Source organism: Phyllobates terribilis, unplaced genomic scaffold (genome assembly GCF_046119375.1).
Source record: "Phyllobates terribilis strain yellow unplaced genomic scaffold, ASM4611937v1 Scaffold_5__5_contigs__length_657084704, whole genome shotgun sequence".
Lineage (NCBI taxonomy): Eukaryota > Metazoa > Chordata > Amphibia > Anura > Dendrobatidae > Phyllobates > Phyllobates terribilis.
In genome coordinates, this window is record NW_027362765.1 from 19639175 (window position 1) to 19664788 (window position 25614).

At 45.0% G+C, this 25614-nt stretch overlaps 1 protein-coding gene across 1 annotated transcript in view; it reads right to left on the bottom strand.

Annotated features, from left to right (window-relative positions):
• LOC141270538 (uncharacterized) overlaps positions 1–6467 on the bottom strand; it is a 62750-nt gene extending 56283 nt beyond the window's left edge. Inside the window, exon 1 of the mRNA XM_073680587.1 lies at positions 6407–6467. The gene's annotated coding sequence lies outside the window, so the exon portion shown is untranslated. The remainder of the gene's footprint in view (positions 1–6406) is intronic.
• Between the last annotated feature and the right edge of the window lie 19147 nt (positions 6468–25614).

The following is a 25614-nucleotide window of genomic DNA, read 5'->3' on the forward strand; positions in this document are numbered from 1 at the left end:
TCACAGACAGATGGAGAAGTCACATCTATGATCAGCTCTAATCCTGCCATCTCCACCGTTCTCATTACACAAGTATAAAACATATAATACTGGTGGATAAAACAAGACTGAGCACAAGACCTTCACAGCTGTCTACACATCATAGGGGAGATCTCATGACACCTTCTCTCAATCTACCCGATGATCTCAAGGAACACTGAGATCTTCTTGTTTACAGTCCTGTGGAAGAAGAGGATGGGGACATCTCTCTGGTGTTGTCATCTTACTGGATAGAACTGGTGGAGGAAACACATACAGGGACTGAATTCATTCTTTACATACAGATAATTATAGACCGTACGTATTTAGTCCTGTCTATTACCTGGTTATGTGAGGGGTTGGGGAACCTCCATCATGACATCCTTGCACAGATCTATGTGTCCTTCTAAATACTCCCACTCCTCCATGGAGAAATAGACGGTGACATCCTGACACCTTACAGGAACCTGACACATAAAATGATATCATCCCCCCGATCCCTTCATAGCGTTACGGTATAATGACCAGCATTCCCAGCAGTGTCACCTGTCAAGTCAGCAGCTCTATCATCTTGTAGGTGAGTTCTAGGATCATCTGGTCACTGATGTCCTCATGTATCAGGAGGTGAGGTGGAGGCCTAGTGATTGGGCTCAGGGGTCTTGCCCATCGCTCAGACACAGGGGCCTTACAGCGCTCACTAGGGGTCTTCTTCACTATTGTGTAATCCTGGTTATGGAGAGACACATTAATAAATCTCACTACAAACGTTTCCAGAGTCCTCGCCTCTCCAGTTCTGTCCATCTGTTATTCCCATAAATAAGAATGATGTAATGTGACGTCATCAGAATCTCTCACCTCTCCAGTAAGCCGGAAGAGGATCTCTAGGGTGAGGTGCAATATCCTCTCCACCATCTTGTCCCTGTCTCTATCCATCCTTGAGTCAATCAGGATTATTCTGTTAAATAGAAGATCTCCACTGAGAGAATCCAATACTGTGGGACCTGAATGGGAAGATGAGAAAATGTAAAATCTTAAAGAATCCCATCATATCCAATCATTGGCAACAAAAATGATGCCAACATGTATGGCACGTCACTACAGTAAACCATCATGGAGGGTAACATTTTAGAAATTAGCTTTGGAGGGTAACATTGCAGAAATTAGCTTTCTGCAGAATCATCAGCACTATGTTTGGAAGAATGAACTGTTTTACAGCAACCAATATCTACATCATCACAACATGGAGGATACTAGAGAGAGCAGAACAAAATATATCAGAGAGGTCACACAATACAGACTAGAATACAGTACCATTCAGTGGGACATAATACTATGTGTGGAAGAAGGTACTATTGGGACATCATAATGTGTCCCCCAATGTACTGTGTCAACATCTTATTGTGTGGGAGGACATCATACTGTGTGTGGGGGAGTGTTCTGTGAGGACCTCATACTGTGTGTGGGGGAGTGTTCTGTGAGGACCTCATACTGTGTGTGGGGGAGTGTTCTGTGAGGACCTCATACTGTGTGTGGGGGAGTGTTCTGTGAGGACCTCATACTGTGTGTGGGGGAGTGTTCTGTGAGGACCTCATACTGTGTGTGGGGGAGTGTTCTGTGAGGACCTCATACTGTGTGTGGGGGAGTGTTCTGGAGGACCTCATACTGTGTGTGGGGGAGTGTTCTGTGAGGACCTCATACTGTGTGTGGGGGAGTGTTCTGTGAGGACCTCATACTGTGTGTGGGGGAGTGTTCTGTGAGGACCTCATACTGTGTGTGGGGGAGTGTTCTGTGAGGACCTCATACTGTGTGTGGGGGAGTGTTCTGTGAGGACCTCATACTGTGTGTGGGGGAGTGTTCTGTGAGGACCTCATACTGTGTGTGGGGGAGTGTTCTGTGAGGACCTCATACTGTGTGTGGGGGAGTGTTCTGTGAGGACCTCATACTGTGTGTGGGGGAGTGTTCTGTGAGGACCTCATACTGTGTGTGGGGGAGTGTTCTGTGAGGACCTCATACTGTGTGTGGGGGAGTGTTCTGTGAGGACTTCATACTGTGTGTGGGGGAGTGTACTGTGAGGACATCATACTGTGTGTGGGGGAGTGTACTGTGAGGACATCATACTGTGTGTGGGGGAGTGTACTGTGAGGACATCATACTGTGTGTGGGGGAGTGTACTGTGAGGACATCATACTGTGTGTGGGGGAGTGTACTGTGAGGACATCATACTGTGTGTGGGGGAGTGTACTGTGAGGACATCATACTGTGTGTGGGGGAGTGTACTGTGAGGACATCATACTGTGTGTGGGGGAGTGTACTGTGAGGACATCATACTGTGTGTGGGGGAGTGTACTGTGAGGACATCATACTGTGTGTGGGGAAGTGTACTGTGAGGACATCATACTGTGTGTGGGGGAGTGTACTGTGAGGACATCATACTGTGTGTGGGGGAGTGTACTGTGAGGACATCATACTGTGTGTGGGGGAGTGTTCTGTGAGGACCTCATACTGTGTGTGGGGGAGTGTTCTGTGAGGACCTCATACTGTGTGGGGGGGGGGTGTTCTGTGAGGACCTCATACTGTGTGTGGGGGAGTGTTCTGTGAGGACATCATACTGTGTGTGGGGGAGTGTTCTGTGAGGACATCATACTGTGTGTGTGGGGGGGTGTTCTTTGAGGACATCATACTGTGTGTGGGGGAGTGTTCTGTGAGGACATCATACTGTGTGTGGGGGAGTGTACTGTGAGGACATCATACTGTGTGTGGGGGGAGGGGGGAGTGTTCTTTGAGGACATCATACTGTGTGTGGGGGGAGTGTTCTGTGAGGACATCATACTGTGTGTGTGGGGGTGTGTTCTTTGAGGACATCATACTGTGTGTGGGGGAGTGTTCTGTGAGGACATCATACTGTGTGTGGGCGAGTGTTCTGTGAGGACATCATACTGTGTGAGGGGGAGTGTACTGTGAGGACATCATACTGTGTGTGGGGGAGTGTACTGTGAGGACATCATACTGTGTGTGGGGGGAGTGTTCTGTGAGGACATCATACTGTGTGTGGGGGAGTGTACTGTGAGGACATCATACTGTGTGTGGGGGAGTGTACTGTGAGGACATCATACTGTGTGAGGAGGGTGTACTCTAGGGCAGGGTTCCCCAACTCCAGTCCTCAAGGCCCACCAACAGGTCATGTTTTCAGGATTTCCTTAGTATTGCACAGGTGATGTAACTATTGCCTGTGCTGATGATGGAATTATCACCTGTGCAATACTAAGGAAATCCTGAAAACATGACCTGTTGGTGGGCCTTGAGGACTGGAGTTGGGGAACCCTGCTCTAGGGGAATAATACTTTGTTTTACGGGACTGTGAAGACATACAGTGCTGGCCAAAAGTATCAGCACCCCTGCAAGTCTGTCAGATAATACTCAGTTTCTTCCTGAAAATGATTGCAATCACAAATTCTTTGGTATTATTATCTTCATTTAATTTGCTTGCAAGGAAAAAACACAAAAGAGAATGAAGCAAAAATCAAATCATTGATCAATTCACACAAAACTCCAAAAAAGGGCCGGACAAAAGTATTGGCACCCTCAGCCTAATACTTGGCTGCACAACCTTTAGCCAAAATAACTGCGAACAACCGCTTCCGGTAACCATCAATAAGTTTCTTACAATGCTCTGCTGGAATTGTAGACCATTCTTCTTTGGCAAACTGCTCCAGGTCCCTGATATTTGAAGGGTGCCTTCTCCAAACTGCCATTTTGAGATCTCTCCACAGGTGTTCTATGGGATTCAGGTCTGGACTCATTGCTGGCCATCTTAGAAGTCACCAGTGCTTTCTCTCAAACCATTTTATAGTGCTTTTGGAAGTGTGTTTTGGGTTATTGTCCTGCTGGAAGACCCATGACCTCTGAGGGAGACCCAGCTTTCTCACACTGGGCCCTACATTACGCTGCAAAATTTGTTGGTAGTCTTCAGACTTCATAATGCCATGCACACGGTCAAGCAGTCCAGTGCCAGAGGCAGCAAAGCAACCCCAAAACATCAGGAAACCTCCGCCATGTTTGACTGTAGGGACCGTGTTCTTTTCTTTGAATGCCTCTTTTTTTTCCCTGCACACTCTATGTTGATGCTTTTTCCCAAAAAGCTCTACTTTTGTCTCATCTGACCAGAGAACATTCTTCCAAAACGTATTAGGCTTTCTTAGGTAAGTTTTGGCAAACTCCAGCCTGACTTTTTTATGTGTCGGGGTAAGAAGTGGGGTCTTCCTGGGTATCCTACCATACAGTCCCTTTTCATTCAGACGCCAATGGATAGTACGGGTTGACACTGTTGTACCCTCGGACTGCAGGGCAGTTTGAACTTGTTTGGATGTTAGTCGAGGTTCTTTATCCACCATCCGCACAATCTTGCGTTGAAATCTCTCGTCAATTTTTCTTTTCCGTCCACATCTAGGGAGGTTAGCCACAGTGCCATGGGCTTTAAACTTCTTGATGACACTGCGCACGGAAGACACAGGAACATTCAGGTCTTTGGAGATGGACTTGTAGCCTTGAGATTGCTCATGCTTCCTCACAATTTGGTTTCTCAAGTCCTCAGACAGTTCTTTGGTCTTCTTTCTTTTCTCCATGCTCAATGTGGTGTACACAAGGACACAGAACAGAGGTTGAGTCAACTTTAATCCATGTTAACTGGCTGCAAGTGTGATTTAGTTATTGCCAACACCTGTTAGGTGCCACAGGTAAGTTACAGGTGCTGTTAATTACACGAATTAGAGAAGCATCACATGATTTTTCAAACAGTGCCAATACTTTTGTCCACCCCCTTTTTTAGGTTTGGTGTGGAATTATATCCAGTTTGGCTTTAGGACAATTCTTTTTGTGTTTTTTTCATTGAAGACAAATTAAATGAAGAGAATAATACCAAAGAATTTGTGATTGCAATCATTTTCAGGAAGAAACGGAGTATTATCTGACAGAATTGCAGGGGTGCCAATACTTTTGGCCAGCACTGTATAACTGTGAGGACATCATACTGTATGTAGGAAGCTGTGGGGGCACCGTGCCGTGGATTGTGAGAGTATCAAACTGGGCGAGGCAGCGTCTGGGGCCATAACAGGAGTGCCGTACTGTGTGGGAACGCTAATGGCCCATAGAAGAAGCAATATTTCAGTATGTGCGAATATAAAGGATTGAGCAAGGTTAGGGATGAGCGTAGACTAGAAACTGCCTTGGTGCACTGTGATCTAAGTGTCCGCTTCTCCAGTCTTTCAAATTTGGGAGTTATGTGAAGGGACTTAGAGAGGGATAAGGCCTCCTCCATTTTATCTGAGGTAAACACAGAGAGATACAGGTAAAGGATGTGACAGAGCCGCCTCCATATTGTGCTGCACACACTGACCACTGTCCGGGGCAGCCGGTGTCAGACCGTTTCCTCCGCAGTTATTACTACATCAGGTAGAGATATCAGTCTGCACAGTGTGAATGAGACGTGTGTGAGGAAACCACTGAGATGTTCCCGGCCTCCAGTATCAGGTACTCACTGCTGTACTGATTCTCTCTGTACAACAGAGGGCGCAGTAACAGCCAATCCCTGTGCTCCTCTGTAGTCGCCCTGGTAACAGTCTAAGGCTGTGTGCCCACGTAGCGTTTTTCAAGCGTATATGCTGCGGAATTTCCGCAGCGTAAACGCTTGAAAAACGCATGTATATCCGCACCCCATGGTCCCCAATGGCATTCCGCAATGTCAATGCCCATGCTGCGGATTTTTCCGCAGCGTATATGCTGCGGTCAAAAATCCGCAGCATGTTCATTAATTTTGCGGAAGCGCAGCGGAATCAATGTGCGGATGGTACCCAAGTCTGGATGAGAGGAGACTCTCATCCAGACCTGGGTACCAAAGAACCTGTAAAAAAAAAGAATAAAATAAAGTTTATACTTATCTTCTGATGTTTTCCCTCCGTCGCGCTGTTGTCTGAAGGACCTGCCACGTCATTGAGTCATGTGACCCACCACATGACTCAATGACGTCACCGCAGGTCCTGCACACAACAGCGTGAGCCGCTCAAGCCTCCGGACGGGGCAGAGAATGCATCAGAAGGTGAGTATAAAGTTTATTTTTTTATTTTTTACCATTCTGAACAAGTTGTCAAGCACTTTTCCAAGTGATGCTTGGAGAAGTGCTTGATAACCCGCATGCAAAGACGCCTCACAAACGCTTCTACCTGGCGGGAAAACCGCATGTAATATCCGCATGCGATTTTCCCGCCAGGGAGAAGCGTAAAAAATATGCTTCAGGTCCGCAACGTGGGCACATAGCCTAACACCGACCCAGGAATAGTCTCATTGCTGAAGGGGTTAATGTCTCTGCACCCAGTAATGGGGGATCTCCACATACCTCCACCTGCAGAGCCGCCACCACATATATGGCTGCTCTGTGCGCACAGGACCTGTGATGAGGTCACAGGAGGGGAGGAGTCAGGGGTCACATGATCAGGGGCCTCAGTGGATGCAGGCAGGGCCGGCTCCAGGTTTTTCTGGGCCCCGGGCGAAAGAGTCTCAGTGGGCCCTTTTAACACATACACGATTCATGATGCACAGATACGGCGGAGAAATATATATATATAGTACACAGGGCCCAGCCTGCCACCTCATCCTTCACATATGTAGACATGCGCACGCACACACACACACACACACACGGTACGCAGACACGCGCGCACACACGGTACGCAGACACGCGCGCACACACGGTACGCAGACATGCACACATACAGACAAACACATATTTTTACACAAATTCTTAAAGACATATATAAAACAGACAAATATATATACACAGTCATACACACTGACATTCACATACATGCACTCACACAGACCCATTACAAGTATTTTTAATATGGGGATTGGGGAAGCCTCACTCACCTGTCCCCGGTCCAGTGTCCTGTCCAGCAGCTCCTCAGGTATGGGGCAGTGCAGGGCCCCCGGCGTGTCACAGACTTCATGGCTCTGGACCATCAGAGGGGCCCACTTGCGGTCGGGTCCGGGCCGCTCCCCCCCCATCTGTGCAGGACCTCCGCTCCGACGGTGTTTGATGGCACTCCCCCAGACATGGCTGCGCGCTGTGCGACTGTGTCTGCTAGTAATGACGCGGCAGGGGCGACACACAAGCAAAATTAAAGGTGCAGTGCCGTCGACCCTGCCGTGTCATTACTAGCAGACACAGCCTGACAGCGCGCAGCCATTTCTGGGACTGGGGGAGTGCCGGCAATCAAGCAGCGCCTGCGTCACTGAACAGGTGCCGAAGATGCGGCCCTGGCCCCGACAGTGAGTGGGCGGGCGGGCGTGTGAGCCCGGCCCCGACAGTAAGTGGGCGGGTGGGTGTGTGGGCCGGGCCCCGACAGTGAGTGGGCGGCTGGGCCCCTCTGATTTTCCAGGGCCCCGGCACTTGCCCGGGTACGCCGGGTGCTGACGCCGGTCCTGGATGCAGGACTCTGCTGTGCTGGTTGTCATGGTGCTGGATGAGCTGAAGTTTATGTGTGGGGTCAGGAGGGGTTTACAGTGTGGATGTAGCAGAGCCGGGCGTGTACGAGGTGTGCGGAGCCGCGCGCGTACGAGGTGTGCGGAGCGGAGCCGGGCGCGTACGGGGTGTGCGGAGCGGAGCCGGGCGCGTACGGGGTGTGCGGAGCGGAGCCGGGCGCGTACGGGGTGTGCGGAGCGGAGCCGGGCGCGTACGGGGTGTGCGGAGCGGAGCCGCGCGCGTACGGGGTGTACGGAGCGGAGCCGCGCGCGTACGGGGTGTACGGAGCGGAGCCGCGCGCGTACGGGGTGTACGGAGCGGAGCCGCGCGCGTACGGGGTGTACGGAGCGGAGCAGCGTGTGTACGGGGTGTATAGCATGGATTTATTTTTATGAGGAGACGCTAAAACAAATACAATTAATTACACCATTTATCACAAGACTAAAGTGGGTAAAATAAGTATTTGACACACTGCCGATTTTGCAAGTTTTCCCACCTACAAAGAATGGAGAGGTCTGTAATTTTTATCATAGGTACACTTCACCTTTGAGACACGGAATCTAAAACAAAAAACATAAAATCACATTGTATGATTTTTAACCCCTTAAGGACCCTGGGATTTTCCGTTTTTGCATTTTCGTTTTTTGCTCTCCTTGTTCCCAGAGCCATATCATTTTTATTTTTTGGTCAATATGGCCATGTGAGGGCTTATTTTTTGCAGGACGAGTTGTACTTTTAAATGACATTACTAGTTTTACCATATCGTGTACGGGAAAACGTGAAAAAAATTCCAAGTGCAGGGAAATTGCAAAAAATTGCAATCCCACAGATGTTTTTTTTTTTTTTACCACGTTCACTGGATGCTAAAACTGACCTGCCATTATTATTCTCCAGGTCATTACGAGTTCGTAGACCCCAAACATGTACAGGTTATTTTTTATTTAAGTGGTGAAAAAAAATTCCAAAGTTTGCTAAAAAAAAAAAAAAATGGCGCCATTTTCAAGACCCGTAGAGTCTCCATTTTTCAGGATCTGGGGCCGGGTGAGGGGTTATTTTTTGCGCGCCGAGCTGACGTTTTTCTTGATGCCATTTTGGGGAAGATCCGATGTTTTGATCGCACGTTATTGCAGTTTATTACAATGTTGCGGCGACCAAAAAACTTAATTCTGGCATTTAGAATTTTTTTTCTCGTTACGCCGTTTACCGTTCGGATTAATTCTCTTTTTATATTGATAGATCGTGTGATTTCGAATGCAGCGATACCAAATATGTGTATGTTTTTTTTTATTATTATTATTTCATTTTGAATGGGGAGACAGGGGGGTGATTTAAACTTTTATATTTTTTTAATTTTTTAAAAACATTTTTTTACACTTTTTGCTTGCTTCTATACTCTCCATAGGAGACTAGAAGCAGCAACTGTCCAATCGCCTCTGCTACATAGAGGTGATGAGCAGATCACCTCTATGTAGCAGAAATGCTCCTGTGCTATGAGCGCCGACCACTAGGTGGCGCTCATAGCGGTCATTAGATTACAACTAGTGTTGAGCTAGTTTGTTCTGTTAACCCTTTCGCTGAGTATACTCGGCCGTGCTCCGAGTAGTTACAGCTGCTCGGTGATATGTTTGAATCACTCCCGTGTGCATGATTTGCAACTGTTTGACAAATTTAATACATGTGAGGAATGTGTAAGAAATAGACATTCCTCACATGTATTAAAACTGTCAAACAGTCACAAATCATGCACACGGGAGCGATTCAAACATATCACCGAGCAGCTGTAAATACTCGGAGCTCGGCTCGAGCATACTTGGCGAAAGGTTAACAGAACATACTCGCTCAACACTAATTACAACCACTGGGGTCTGCTGCAGACCCAGGGTTGTCATGCCCACCCATCAGTGACCCGCGATCACGTGACGGGGTCACCGATGGGCGGGGTAAGTGACGCGCTTCCAGTGCGGCGCTGTTAAATGCTGCTGTCAGAGATTGACAACGGCATTTAACTGGTTAACAGCCGCGAGTGGATCGCGATTCCACCCGCGTCTGTTGCGGGCACATGTCAGCTGTATAAGTCAGTTCGGGCTCAGTGCCGGAGCCCTCACTGAACAGGGGGTGATGGCCTGGGGCGTACTAATACGCCCCAAGCTTTAAAGGGATAATTAAATAGCATTTTATTGCAAGAAATAAGTATTTGATCACCTGCCAAAAAGCAAGAATTCTGTCTCTCACAGACCTGTTAGTTTTTCTTTAACCCTGCTGTTCTGTTTGGTTTTTGACCGAATTTGAAATTAGATATTCTTTAAAATATTCATTATGCGGTTCTGAAACTTGTGGTTAATTGACTTTTCCTCATTTGAGGGGTTCTTATTATGGGTATTTTTTTTTGTTTACTTTTTGCTTCAGGTTTTTTTTTTTTTTTACACTTGTACTGTTCGGTCAAAAATGACCGATAGCCTTTTCTACTAATCTCCAGCCATTTTTTTAGTAAAATAAAGGAGTTATAATCTCATTTTGGACTATATATTGCATCTACTACTATTTATCAATTTATTTAGGTCCGTGCAGATTTACACATACATACATTTTCAAATTACGATACAGCAGATGGATTCGCTTCCAGTATAGTTATGTGCAAAAATTTTTCGCTGTATCTTATTTACCCTGCTGTTCATATAGAAATAGTTCAATTTAGTTGTCAACATTTCACAGTGTAAATGAAAATAATTTCTTATTTTCAACAGTAGTTTCTTACGCTCCCAAAAAACACAAACGGGTCATTCTGATTAGCACAATGCACCATATTAGTGCAATCAGTAATCGAGACGACAAAAAGCCGGACATGATTTTACATTACAATGCCACAAAAGGGGCAGTTGATACTTTAGATCAACTCATAGGCACTTACACCTGTAAACACAAAACAAATCGATGGCCAATGGTTGTTTTTTACAACATTCTTGTCGGCATACAATGCATTCGTGTTATGGGGTGAAATACACTCAAATTGGAACAAAAATAAAGTATAGAAAAGAAGAATTATTATAGAGGAGTTGGGAAAATCACTGGTTAGCCCATATATCGAAGAAAGAAAAGTAACACCCAGAGATGATGGAGCGGCAGCCATTGTCCACAGGATCCAACAGCATGCTAAAGAAAGTGAACCAACGGCTTCCACCGGCACTACTATGATACCCACGACCTCCACCAGCAACGCAACCATCCTAAAACGGAAACGATGCGCCTTCTGTCCAACATCAAGTAATCACAAAACAAATGTGATATGTTGCAGCTGTGCAAAGCACTTATGCAAAAGACATGGAAATTATACTTGTGATGAATGCAACCAGTAAATTTAGCACCATGAACCTTATTTACCATTTTATATAGAAAAAAATGAACTTTTTTTATTTTTTTGAAAAAATATATTTACATACAGTTTGACGTTATTAGATTAGTTATAGTTTACAGTTATATAAAGAATATTTTTCTTGTATGTGAAATGTGCAATATTCATGAATATTGCAATAAGGCCATGTACCATTTTTTGATACAAAAAAAATAAAAATTAATTTTTTGATTTAATTTTTCATTTGTTTATGAACAACCATGTTCACATACAGTATAATAATGCAACAGGTATTCAAATAAATCACTTAAATTAGCTAAAAATCAAGACTTGAATAGGTTCGGTCAAAAATAACCGTAACATTATAAGTGTATAGTAGACCCGAACAGAACAGCAGGGTTAAGAAGCTCTCCTACTCTGCACTCATTACCTGCATTAATTGCAATGGTGCAATTAACGAGCGTGTTCTACTCCCCAATTATACAGTAAACAGTGTCAGATTATTTCTACCAGAATATAAAGCAGATATATGGTAATCCTGTTCTGAACAGTGCCATGCAAAAATCCAACAAATTGTCTAGATTTGACACAAACCTAATGTCACTGACATTACTAAAAATAATACATTTTCCACTCCTGTGTTTTCTACCAACTGCAGTTTAAAATACAATACGGTTAAGAATATTGTTTCTAAATACTTGCCTATTTTATACTAGGACCCTATCTTAAAAGACATTTTACATCCAGGCATTAAATATGCCCCACAAATTGGTCCATCTATGGGTAATCTTCTTTCCCCCAGTTTATTTCAGGATCCTAGTTAAAAAAAACAAAAAGGTTTTTCCAAATGCGCTGGAGCCAAATAAATGTAACGTGCCGTTTTGCTGAAAAGACAGTAACATTTGTTATTGCAAATGGTCGCTCTTTTTTCATTAATTCTTTCATAAATTGTTATACCAAATATGTAGTTTACAGAATCAAATGCAAATCTTGCAACTAACTGTACATTGACTGTACCATTAGGAAGCTTAAATCCCGTAGTTCTGAGCATATTGCCGACATTATCAAAAGAAAGCTTACTTCTGGTGCAGCCAAACATTTTGTGCAGGCGCACCAGACAAATTTAGACTTTCTGCTTCTTTGGGATTGAAAGGGTTAACAAACCAGAGAGGTGGGAATTTGAAAGTGGACTTCATTAAATAAAGCGGTTTTATGGATCTTAAAAGCAAATACTAGACAACTAACATGTATGAATTACCGTTGTGATCTCTTGTACATTTACTAAATTGTCATTTGATGTTTTGTGTACTCCTTCTGATTTGATTTTTTCTTTATCTTATTATGTCATTAATATGGGTGTGGTTTATGATTTTAAAAGGAAGTGGTGTATTACAAAAGTATGTTATGATGAAGACCGTGGAACAGTCTAAACACATTAACAAACTCACCACTACCCTGTTTGTTTCCATTTTTATGGAGACTGTCTAGATCACAGCTGGAGGGGATGTCGCGCTGATCCACCCTGCTGTTACAAATAGCACTCTGCTGCCCTCTATCGTCAGGACAATTGCGCAACTGAACGAATATTAACGGAGAAGGTCACAGGATGTTTCCACTAATAGGCCAGTTATTAGAGAACTAACATTGAGCATATGGTATATACACCTCCGATTCCAACACATGGAATATATGTATATACAGTTAGGTGCATATATATTTGGACAGAGACAACATTTCAGATGCAGTTGAAGTTCAGAACAAAACAATTCAGATGCAGTTGAAGTTCAGACTTTCAGCTTTCATTTGAAGGTATCCACATTAAAATTGGATGAAGGATTTAGGAGTTTCAGCTCCTTAACATGTGCCACCCTGTTTTTAAAGGGACCAAAAGTAATTGGACAATTGACTCCAAGGCTATTTCATGGACAGGTGTGGGCAATCCCTTCATTATGTCATTCTCAATTAAGCAGAGGCCTGGAGTTGATTTGAGGTGTGGTGCTTGCATTTGGAAGGTTTTGGTGTGAAGTAAACATGCGGTCAAAGGAGCTCTCCATACAGGTGAAACAAGCCATCCTTAAGCTGCAAAAACAGAAAAAACCCATCCGAGAAATTGCTACAATATTAGGAGTGGCAAAATCTACAGTTTGGTACATCCTGAGAAAGAAAGAAAGCACTGGTAAACTCATCAATGCAAAAAGACCTGGGAGCCCACGGAAGACAACAGTGGTGGATGATCGCAGAATAATCTCCATGGTGAAGAGAAACCCCTTCACAACAGCCAACCAAGTGAACAACACTCTCCAGGAGGTAGGTGTATCAATATCCAAATCTACCATAAAGAGAAGACTGCATGAAAGTAAATACAGAGGGTTCACTGCACGGTGCAAGCCACTCATAAGCATCAAGAATAAAAAGGCTAGACTGGACTTTGCTAAAAAACATCTAAAAAAGCCAGCACAGTTCTGGAAGAACATTCTTTGGACAGATGAAACCAAGATCAACCTCTACCAGAATGATGGAAAGAGAAAAGTATGGCGAAGGCGTGGTACAGCTCATGATCCAAAGCATACCACATCATCTGTAAAACACGGCGGAGGCAGTGTGATGGCTTGGGCATGCATGGCTGCCAGTGGCACTGGGTCACTAGTGTTTATTGATGATGTGACACAGGACAGAAGCAGCCGAATGAATTCTGATGTATTCAGAGCCATACTGTGTGCTCAGATCCAGCCAAATGCAGCCAAACTGATTGGTCGTCGTTTCATACTACAGATGGACAATGACCCAAAACATAAAGCCAAAGCAACCCAGGAGTTTATTAAAGCAAAGAAGTGGAATATTCTTGAATGGCCAAGTCAGTCACCTGATCTCAACCCACTTGAGCATGCATTTCACTTGTTAAAGACTAAATTTCAGACAGAAAGGCCCACAAACAAACAGCAACTGAAAACCACCGCAATGAAGGCCTGGCAGAGCATCAAAAAGGAGGAAACACAGCGTCTGGTGATGTCCATGAGTTCAAGACTTCAGGCAGTCATTGCCAACAAAGGGTTTTCAACCAAGTACTAGAAATGAACATTTTATTTACAATTATCTAATCTGTCCAATTACTTTTGGTCCCTTTAAAAACAGGGTGGCACATGTTAAGGAGCTGAAACTCCTAAACCCTTCATCCAATTTTAATGTGGATACCCTCAAATGAAAGCTGAAAGTCTGAACTTCAACTGCATCTGAATTGTTTTGTTTAAAATTCATTCTGGTAATGTCTAGAACCAAAATTAGAAAAATGTTGTCTCTGTCCAAATATATATGGACCTAACTGTATCTCAGTACGGACACTGCCAACTCCACAATAATCCAAGAAAGATTATTAGCTGCCACTACCAATCATTTTACAGGCTGATTGGACACCCGTTATAGGTAGTGTAACGCTTTCAGCAGTGCGGTTCACAGAACAAAAGGAACATAAATATTACATTTTATATTTAATCCAGAAAGATAGGCAGTGTTTATAAAAAATATACAAAAGATTTTACAAAGGGGACAAAACAATATAGCAAATACAATTATATAAAATAAAACGATAAACAAAAGAAAATAACTGAGGCTGGGTGCCCACATAGCGTTTTTCAAGCGTTTATGCTGCGGAATTTCCGCAGCATAAACGCTTGTGAAACGCTAGGTAATCCGCACCCCATGGTCCCCAAGGGGATTCCGCATGTTCTATGCACATGCTGCGGATTTTTCCACAGCGTTTATGCAGCGTACAAAAATCCGCAGCATGTCATTTAATTTTGCGGAAGCGCAGCGGAACTCCCGCCATTGACTTGCATTGAAACGCATAGAAACCGCGACTGTACATTTGTACAAGCGGCTTCTATGCGTCTCTATGTGCGGATGGTACCCAGGTCTGGAGGAGAGGAGACTCTCATCCAGACCTGGGTACCATTGTACCTGTGAAAAAAAGAATAAAATAACAAATAAAGTTTATACTCACCTTTCCAAAGGCTTCTCTCTGAATGCCGGCAGCGCTGAAGGACCTGCGGTGACGTCACAGTCATGTGACCGCAGGCCCTTCACCGCTCTGTCTCGCGATATGCCGGCAGCCGGGAACCAGACAGGAACGAGCGCAGCAGCACACGCCGGGGCCTCGGGGGTGAGTATAGCTTTGTTTTAATTTTTACGGTTCACACTGTATAAATCCATGCCGTTTGCATGGATTTATACAGTGTGACCTAGTTGTCAAGCACTTTCCAAGTGATGCTATCGCCTGGAAAGCGCTTGTCAATCTGCATGCGGAAACGCATGTGAATCCGCATGTATTCTGCAGGAAAAACGCATGCACAATCTGCATGCGTTTTTTCTGCCAGGGAGATGCTGAAATGCTGCAGAAATTTTCTTCTTCATTTCTGCATCGTGGGCACATAGCCTAAACCTTACGTCACTGCAATGACGCAGATTTATTGAGGGACCCGCTCCTAGTGAAAACGTCCAAAAACTTAGATCAATCTTACATGGTGATGTATCTTCCATCCTGATACTGAATACTGATCGTAATTTGCCTTGTCTTTTTAGCTCCTATGTTACACCCTCATATCTTCCCTTGATGACCTCATGTGGGTCCGATAGTTGGATGTGGATTCAGTTTCAGAAAATTATGATATCCCCAACATAAACAATATCTTCGCTCCGGAAGATCACAGGTGTACAATACTGATGTCATATTTTTTATCGTGATTTTACCTTTTCATAGTTAGGAAACATGGCATGGCTGTTGACAGCTATCTGGTTACTATTAATTTGGGGCTTATAGGCATGGCTCACAGTTTTGAAAAGATATGAATATTCTTCCCCCATTAGTCCTGAAGTTGAAAATCTATATCCCGTAAATATCGGATTGACACAAACCCCAATATACATATCTGACCATCAGCACCGAACCGACTATTGCAGATGTCCAGTTTCCTGTGAAGAGAACAAGAGTTACCTCAAACAATGTTAGATTTCCCACTTCTGACTTTTCTCCATAATAGATATACTGCTTTATTTATTTGGTCACTGCAGGGGTCCTCTGCTTCAAAGAGGTCATTTACTGGCTTACCCTCTTCCCATATGTTAAACATGTGGTTCTACTTCAATGAAGAGTAAGCTCTTTCTCCTTTGGAGACCAAATAAAGTATGTTTTTATTCTATCAATATTTTTTCGCCACCCTTTGTCTCTTCACCTCTTTTTTCTGATTATTTCGCTAGAGCTAGGGATGAGACTGTGGCTATTATCTAATATATGACGTGATGGCATTATTTTCCACTAAGGACTTCTTACCCACTTGGCTTTCATGTATGGAGTGGAGCCACATGTGTACAGAGTGGGACAGTGTGGGTACCAGGGCCGGTTTTAGACAAAGAGGGGCCCTAGGCAAAAGTTTAAAGTGGGGCCCCAAATGCTCACATATTGCACCATCACACAGAAACATTTCGGTTGTATTTACATGTTGAATTCAGGCCGTTAAACAACCGTGATCGACAGTATTAAAGTTGTTTGACGCTTGTTTTCCGTCTTCTTTACACCGGCTGATGAAGAATGATGGGCACAGAACAATCACTAATCGATCAATCTGTACCCATACAGTATCATGTTATCAGCAGCATATCAGCAATTTTCACTGGGCGATGTGCGCTGAGAACAATGATTTTTGTTCCAGCATAAACAATCCAATCACTCGATGAATAGGCAGCATTTTGCTAGTTTAGTATAATGCACTCCCCATAGTCCTCTATATAGTAAAATGCACTCCCCATAGTCCTCCATATAGTATAATGCACTCACCATAGTCCTCCATATAGTATAATGCACTCACCATAGTCCTCCATATAGTTTAATGCACTCCCCATTGTAACATACCTGGCGGCGTCCTTGCATAGTGGTCCATTTCCCACTGTGCAGGAGCGCGCACTTGATCTCCTGTCCGGAATGTCTCTCTGGCTTCCCTCCATGCTGTCTGTTTGTGTCTGTCTCTGCTGCTTAAGGGCGGCGCCCGATCACTTCCTGCTTTTTGTACCTGCTGTGGGTCACACCCCTTGTGCATCCTCAGCCTATTGCTGTCTGACACTTGGTATATAGCTCAGCAGCTCCCTTCTATCCCTGCCTGAGCATAGTGTTTTCCTTCAGTGTGTGCTTGCACTCTGAAGGTGCCAGGTCCCGTCTTTGTTTCCTTGTCTGCCTTTCCTGGAGGCTGTATTTCCAGGCCTGTCTGAACTTAGTCCTGTATGTCTCCTGCTTTGCGGTATCAGCTCCCGTGTCTGAACTGAGTCTTTTCTGTGTTCTCTTGTCTGTCCTGTCTGAACACGCTCCTAGCCTGTTCCTCCTGCCTTCTAGGGGCCGATTACCTAGACCCGTTCCTGTTTCTGGTCTGTCCTGTCTGAACACGCTCCTTGCCTGTTCGTTCCGCCTTTTAGTGGCCGTTTTCCTAGACCCGCTCCTGTGTCTGGTCTGTCCTGTCTGAACACGCTCCTTGCCTGTTCGTTCCGCCTTCTAGTGGCCGATTTCCTAGACCCGCTCCTGTGTCTGGTCTGTCCTGTCTGAACACGCTCCTTGCCTGTTCGTCCCGCCTCTCTGGGGGCCGTATTCCCAGACCCGCTCCTGTATCCCTCTGCAGTGTCGGTCTCCTCCGTACACTCAGTTCCAGTCTGAACTCTCTCCTGTCCTTTACCTGTTTTGCCTCTATGTCCGTTCCCTTCCTTTTTCTGCAGAGTCTGAACTCGTACCTAACTCCTGCTTGTTGTCTCTGCAAGTACTGTGTGAGTATCTGGCTCTGTCTTTCCCTTCCTGTCTGTTCCGTGTGAACAGAGCCCTGTCCTCCCTGCTCAGCCTTGTCTGCACTCTAGCTGTGCTTGCCTGTAACCCTCTGCCTGTATTGTTCCTGAGTCCCGGTGTGTACTGGGTCCTATCCCGCCTGTGTTCCTCCTGCTTGCATACCAGTCGTGCCTGCCTATACCCTCCAGTCTGTGTACCAGCCTGTTCCTGTATTTCCCTGTGTGGGTCAACAGCCGTGTCCGGGGTCTGTCCTGGAGTAGCACCTGGTCCCTCTGCTCGGTTCCTCCTTGGTGCACTGGCGTCGTATGCCGTCGTGCGACCCTGGTCGGATCGGGTGAATACTTAGTCACGCCCCTCCAGGCATTCACTCTCCGGCACGGTCCAGTGGAATCACTACCAATCACACGCACACGCCGCTTAGCCCGGGCGTGTGCATAACACCCATATTCCCCCATATAGTTTAATGCACTCCCCAGAGTCCTCCATATAGTATAATGCACTCCCCATAGTCCTCCATATAGTATAATGCACTACCCATAGTCCTCCATACAGTATAATGCATTCCCCATAGTCCTTCATGTTGTATAACGCACCCCCTAGTCCTTAATATAGTATAATGCATCCCATATTCCTCCATATTGTATAATGCACTCCTCATAGTATATTGCATCCCCATAGTCCTAGATACAGTATAATGCACTCCCCATAGTCATCTGTACAGTATAATGCCCCCCATATTCTTCAGTACAGTATAATACAGTCCCAATACTGTATAATGCAGCCCCATAGAGTATAATGTAGCGCCCCCATACAGTATAATGCAGCTATATAGATTATAATGCAGCCCCCATAGAATATAATGTAGCACCCCCATACAGTATAATGCAGCCCACATACAGTATAATGCAGCCATTTAGAGTATAATGCAGGTTTAATTCAGCCATGTAGGGTACAATTCAGCCATTTAGAGTATAATGCAGCCATTTAGGGTATAATCCAGGTATAATACAGCCATTTAGAATATAATGCAGCCATTTAGGGTATAATGCAGGTATGATGCAGTCATTTAGGGTATAATACAGCCATTTAGGGTATAATGCAGTCCCCCATATAGAGTATAATGTAGCCCCAGTCCTCCAGTATTATGGCCTCAGTGAGTTAAAAAATAAATATAATACTTACCTCTCCTCCTCATTCCCCCGCAGCTCCGGTACCAGCAGTGCGTCGCAGTAGCTCCACTGCCCTGCACAGCATGGAGCGATGACGTCATGACGCTGCGTCAGAGGCAGAGAGGGAATGATGGGAGAGAGGGCATCACATGACGCTCTCTCCTCCATCATCACCATCAACTGTACTGGGCAGCGGCGGGCCGGGGGCCCCTGAGAGAGTGGGGGCCCTATGCCTAGTCTGCCTGCCCCTACCGCCGACCCTGGTGGGTACGATCTGTACTTGAAAAGTCACCATGGCTTCAGGTCACCCCATCCCACAGGCACAACCACGCTACAGTAATGGACACTACACGGCACTAAACCTCACCTTCCACATGGTCTCATTGTGTGTGTGTGTATTATGTGTGCAGAGCAGAGGTATGTGTGTATAATGTGTATGGAGAGGACCAGTCTGCATCTACAGGGTGGGCCATTTATATGGATACACCTAAATTAAATGGGAATGGTTGGTGATATCAACTTCCTGTTTGTGGCACATTAGTATATGGGAGGGGGGAAACTTTTCCAGATGGGTGGTGACCATGGCAGCCATTTTGAAGTCAGCCATTTTGGATCCAACTTTATTTTTTTTCAATGGGAAGAGGGTCATGTGACACATCAAACTTATTGAGAATTTCATAAGAAAAACATTGGTGTGCTTGGTTTTAACGTAACTTTATTCTTTCATGAGTTTTTTACAAGTTTATGACCACTTATAAAATGTGTTCAAAGTGCTGCCCATTGTGTTGGATTGTCAATACAACCCTCTTCTCCCACTCTTGACACACTGATAGCAACACCGCAGAAGAAATGCTAGCACAGGCTTCCAGTATCCGTTGTTTCAGATGCTGGACATCTTGTATCTTGATGGTATGGTGTGGTCTATGGGGTACAAAGATAGTGGGGCCACTCTTCATCAATGGAAACCTCAATGCCACTGGATATCTGAAATTGCTACATAATGATGTGTTGCCCTCTTTATGCACTGAAGATGGCACGTTCCCTGAGTTTTTCCAACAAGATGGTGCACCACCACATTGTGGGTGTCAGGTCCGAGCATTCCTACATGAACAGTTTCCTGGAAAGTGGATTGGTCGTCGTGGCCAGTTGAATGGCCACCAAGGTCTCCCGATCTGACCCCCTTAGACTTTTAACTTTGGGGTCATCTGAAGGCAATTGTCTATGCTGTGAAGATACGAGATGTGCAGCATCTGAAACAACAGATACTGGAAGCCTGTGCTAGCATTTCTTCTGTGGTGTTATTATCAGTGTGTCAAGAATGGGAGAAGAGGGTTGCATTGACAATGCAACACAATGGGCAGCACTTTGAACACATTTTATAAGTGGTCATAAACTTGTAAAAAAAAATCAAGAAAGAATAAAGCTACGTTAAAACCAAGCACACCATTTTTTTTCTTATGAAATTCTCAATAAGTTTGATGTGTCACGTGACCCTCTTCCCATTGAAAAAAATAGTTAGATCCAAAATGGCTGACTTCAAAATGGCCACCATGGTCACCACCCATCTGGAAAAGTTTTCCCCCTCCCATATACCAATGTCCCACAAACAGGAAGTTGATATCACCAACCATTCCCATTTAATTTAGGTGTATCCATATAAATGGCCCACCTTGTAGTTTGTGGAGCAGTGATATATATTTGTGTAGAGAGTTAACCAAATATGTCACATCCTATAATAGTATGATTAGGAACCATGAGAATTACCAAGTTCCCCCAAAGTGACAAGAAAAGGAAATAGAGGGGTATGAACTAGAAGCAAAAAAGAAACAAATGGAGTAACCATAAACCACCAATATGAAATAAAAAACGTATTTTATTAAGATATATTAAAAGTTACATGACATATCAGTGAGGTCTATTACATGAGGAACAAATTAAGGGAGAGCTATCAATATATGAGTATCACCCATGGAAAGATCAGTTTGGCCCATATATAGAAAGAATGTATATGGTATATTAAATAATGTAAGCAAGAAGATATATATTGCCTTAACAACCCTATGGTATAAGAACAACAAGTATATGGTATAATGACTAAAAATGTTAACAAATGAGTATATATTGCCTCAATCATATATTATATGCGATAAAAACAAAGTGTCAGAGAAAGAGGAATATATTCAATTTCTCAGACAAAAAAACATAAGTGGACCTATACAAGTTAGAATGAATGATGATCAGAACAAAATGCTAAACTTGCCCATGGCGTGTAAACTAAGAACTCCCCACATTGTCCCGACGCGTTTTTCGCCTTGTTGTTTTTTGTGTAGAGACAGAAAGACTCATTAGCAAAGAAAGTAAAAATAATCTAAATATTCTTCAACAACATCAAGAGTTAAAGATTAAAAATTATAATGTCAGCCACCTTAAAAATTATCTGAGTGAAATGGTGGGAGAGGACGATGTCAATCTTTTTCAGAAACTGTCTGGGCCAGGGAGATGGTACCACCCACCAGCCAAAGTGAAGGTATCTGGGTGAGACAAACAATATGGGAAGTCTTACAGAAGATGACTTTGGAGGACAACGTCGAGGATTTCTTGACCGTCTTTCAGAGGGTGGCAGACAAAGAGAAACTTCCCCCAGAGAAATGGGCAGAGGTCTTCGCTCCATACCTTACTTGGGAACCGCAGAAAGCGTACTACGATCTTGCCCTGCAAGATGCCAAGGAGTACGGCAAGCTAAAGGCGGAGGTTCTGACACTTTTGGCCGTAACAGTCCGTCAGGGTGCAACAGGTGCACCTTGGGCACTACCAAAGGGGCAAGCCTCCTCGGTCCCCAATGTTTGACCTATTACACCTGTTTCAGAGATGGCTGAAGCCTGAGACCTGCTCTCCGACACAAATGGTGGAAAGAGTGGTAGTGGACAGATTTATACACTCACTACCTAAATCCACACAAAATTGGGTTGCTTAGGGAGATTCCCCAGAAATGTAAATGACCAAGTGAGCCTGGTGGAAAGGTACTTGGCTGTGTAGAACTCCCTGAGCAATCAAGGGGAGTTTGCGGTCACCTTTCATGAATACCCAAAAGAAGGGGCCCAAGATCACGACTGAGGAGCGCCCATGGTCCCAGGAGGGGTCAGAGCCGGTTTCAAGAGGTAGATCTCTTAACGTTGTCTATTGGAGGTGACGTGCCCCAGGTCATATATCAGCCGATTGTCCCTTGACCTTGGAGCAGGTGGACTGCAGCATAGGCCGGTGCTAGTCCTACTTCGCTTACCCTGCCTGCAGTGCTGTTCCTCATCCTGACAAGGGGCCTCAGGAATGACAGTAAACAGTGTCCAAGAGTTGGGGCTTCTGGACTCAGGGACTATGCTGACCTTGGTAAGGACCACAGTTCCACATGTGCTAGTGCCTGTTAAGGGGGCGGGGGTAAGGTGTATCTATGGAGATGACCATGGCCCAGGTCAACATACGCACAGATAGTGGTTCCATGTCTCACCAAGTGGGAGTGGTCCGAGACTTGTTGCATGCTATTGTTCCAAGTCAAGATTTTCCTTTGTTCTAGGATTCATGAGCTAAAGCTGTAGCACCCAGTAGTCCAGTATGTCGCCAGAAATTGGCTTTGGTAACATAGTCACAAGATGTTAACGTTAAATTTCCGTTCACTGTACTGTCTAGAAAGGAGGATGAGGAAACATCCCCTGAAGCCAATATGCCTGATCTAGAGGAGTCCCAGGACAACTAATGGGCTGGTCAGCACAAGGAATTTAACAGTAAAAGGTACTCTGGAAAATGTAAGTGTGTTAAATGGGGTTCCCCAGAAGATGGAAGTCAATAATCGGTTTCTGCAAGGGGCCAGGCATAATGATCGGTTGTGTCATGGGACCAAAGTGAAGAGACAAGTAAAAGAGAACCTTCTCAAAGCCCAACAGAAAAAATCCAGGGCGTATAGTTGGTCAGCTCGAGTGAGACAATTTAATCCTGGGAATCGGGTGCTTGTGTTAATGCCTACAGTGGAGAGCAAGTTCCTTACCCAGTGGCAGGGAACCTATAGGGTGGTTGAGAGGTCAACTATAAAGTACACCGACCAGGGAAAAGGAAGACTTTTCCGATATATTATGGCAACCTACTAAAACCCTGGAAGAGTAGGGATACGATCGAAACCCCTTGCTTGTTGGCCAGGTCAGAAGCCAACATTGCGAATATCAAAGTATCAGGAATGTTGTTGCCTCCCAACAATCAGCAGGGCTGAAAATCAGTATCCAAAAATAGGGACAGGTTCTTGGAGTTACTAGGTCATCCTGTAGGAAGAAAAAACCTGGAGCAGAAATATTCTGAGGTATGACAAGAAGCATAATGATTAGTGATGAGCGAGCATACTCGCAAGTACTCGCCCGAGCATCTCAGTACTCGAAATGCTCGGAGCTTGCCGAGTACTTGCGAGATGCTCGGGTCCCCTCCCTGCATATTTGACATCAATCAATCAACATGCAGGGATTGCCTGCCACTCACTGTAATGCCACAGCCATGTTGGTTGTGGCATTACAGTGACTGGCTGGCCGCACAGCGTGATCAGGTCTATATCAGACCTGGCGCCGCTGTGCTCGTCAGTCTACTCCGCAATCAGGCAGTGTAGGGAGAGGTGCTGCTGAGCTTGGGAGAAAACAAGTACATTACACATATCCATCTCAACAAACAGTCCTTCTAAGGACTAATCCATCTGCAGAAATATCAGGCAGGCAGTGTATATAGCAGACTGCAGTGCATATAGCACAAAAGGCTACATTCCAGTTCTGCCTTCTGCTGCTGTTAGATATTTCTAGAAATAGGCCCAGGTCTCAGGGGCCAGGAATAATTTTTTTTTGGATCTTAATCCTCATTATTTGCTTAAAAAGCAATCCAGAGAATACCGTTTTTCTGTGCCATTTGCTTGTTGGCACTGCAGAATACAGCCAGGTCCTTTCCATATTACAGCGCTAAAAATCCAGCTATTTAAAACTGTGGTTTGTCCGCCACACGAATCACATATAATTGCGCTGAAAATACTGCCATTTCTGGCCTCCATTCTAATTTTTTTTCAGTGTGTCAGCAAAGGTTTTGACACCGGTTTGCTGTTCAAAATAGTTACCTACAGGCCAGGTATTTAAAACTGTGGTTTCTCCGTCACACGGATTACATATAACTTCGCTCCAAATACAGCCATTTGTAGTGAGCGTGGAAGATATTGTCCTCCATTTAAAATGGGCAAGGCACGTGGCAAGGGACGGGGAACTGGACGTGATGGTGATGGTGCATGAAGAGGCCGAGGCTGTGGGCAAGCTGAAATTGTGCCACAACAAACACCCACATCTTCTCGCCCGACCTTCCTGTTCCAATTCCTAGGGGACTGCAGCACACCACTATTGAACCCAGAGCAGTGTCAAAAGGTTGTTGGTTTGATAGCGGATAATGCTTCCAGTCACTTTGCCACCACCACCACCACCCTGTCTTCCACACGGTCAAGTCTCAGTAGCCGTGAGTCTGGACTGCATATTCCTCACCCTGATCCTCCTTCCTCCCACCATGCCGAGTGCACGGAGACAACTGATCCCACACTTGGACACTCCGTAGAGCTGATCACTTTTCCATTTACAGATTCGGGCCTCTCACTTGGTCCACTTGAAGCGGGGCAAGAGGAGATCGCATGTAGCGATGCCCAAATATTTGAGCAGCCACGGTCATACAAAGGCGACTGTGGGAAAGTGTCACAAGAGGTGGACGATGATGAGAAACAATTGCCAGAAAGTCAGGAGGAGGACCAGGGTGCGGAAGTGGAAGATGAGGTGCTGGATGATATAGTAACTGACCCAACCTGGCAGGAGGACATGCAGAGCGAGGTCCTGGCATGGCCTGCCGCTAGCGTTTTATCAGAACGGGTTTTTAGTGCCGCTGGTGGAATTATAACTGATAAGCGCATCCGCCTGTCAACTGAAAATGCTGACAGGCTGACTCTTATAAAAATGAACAAAGGCTGGATTGGGCCAGACTTCTCAACACCACCGAATGATAGCAGCGTAACAAACTCAAATCCAGTGTCTTTTTTTGGGAGGTGTATTCCCATGCACCTTTTCACACCCACACATGGGTAGGGTATACGTTTCCTGATTTTGGTTATTTGCTCTTGTCCTCCTCCTTCTCCTCATTCTCATCCTCCACCACCATATCACCAGGGTAACCGTGGTCCGTGACGCAACACCCACATAAATTTTTTTAAAGGGTGTTTATGATGCCCGTAAAAAATTTTTTTTTTATACAGTATGTTCATGTATACACCCCAGGGGTAAATTTTTGTCAGCCCATACACTTAGTGCATGGGCATTACAAGTATAGGAGACCCGCTCCTTTCTATTGGGAACATTTTTTATGAGGCCCTCCTCCACGTCTCTTCCAAGGGGCATTGGAGTGCCTCCCAATTTTTGGCAGCCCTTGCATTCACTGCATAGGCAAACACAATGGGAGACCTACTTCCTAATAATGGGAACATTGTTTTCAGGAGGCCCTCTTCTAAGTCTCTTCAAAGGAGTATTGGGGTGCGTTCAAATTTTCAAAGTGGTATTGGGGTGCGTCCAAATTTTGGGCAGCCCTGCCACTCAATGCATACGCAATAACAGTACAGGAGACCTACTCTTTAGTAATGGGAATAATAAAACAAAGCCGGCTGATTGCTCTCTAAGAATAGTGAGGGCCGACTGCTGGCCCTTTAAGAATA